The 497-nt window shown below is 35.2% G+C and overlaps 1 protein-coding gene across 1 annotated transcript in view; it reads left to right on the forward strand.

Moving 5' to 3' along the window:
- LOC107700139 (POU domain, class 2, transcription factor 2-like) overlaps window positions 1-497 on the forward strand; it is a 49,996-nt gene that overhangs the window by 48,849 nt on the left and 650 nt on the right. The window lies entirely within an intron of this gene.

Raw genomic sequence — 497 nt, forward strand, 5'->3', positions numbered from 1 at the left:
TAAGCCAATATTATGATTATGGTGTTTACATGAGTTGCTTTTAGAATATTCCTTTCATGTTCCTGTTTTACATGTTATAGTACATAGATCGATTAATGGCACACGTCATTATGTCACGCATAAACATATAGTTCGTCTTCGTGATGATCCCATGTACAGTTTTGGGTGTTTCATTTTTAATTTTATGAAAGCTTCAAGTGCAGTTAATTATTTGAACGTGCATACAGACAACGGCAGTGTTGAAGCTCTTTTATTTGCCGTCAAATGGTTAACCACTGCTGTGTGTGTATCCTGTCGCAAAATGCGGCGAAAAGTCATACACGAAGGTAATAGTGTGATTAAGGTGTTTACATGTCTATACTGCACTTCAATAATGCGACTAAAATAGGAATACTCCACATGTCTTAATTCGATTTCTGTTTACTTCGATTATGACTTTAGCCGGATTAAGGTAACCAAAATCTCTGTTTACATGGTAGATTCTTAATCAGAGTATT

Source organism: Sinocyclocheilus anshuiensis, unplaced genomic scaffold, assembly GCF_001515605.1.
Source record: "Sinocyclocheilus anshuiensis isolate Anshui unplaced genomic scaffold, SAMN03320099.WGS_v1.1 scaffold955, whole genome shotgun sequence".
In the NCBI taxonomy this organism is placed as follows: domain Eukaryota; kingdom Metazoa; phylum Chordata; class Actinopteri; order Cypriniformes; family Cyprinidae; genus Sinocyclocheilus; species Sinocyclocheilus anshuiensis.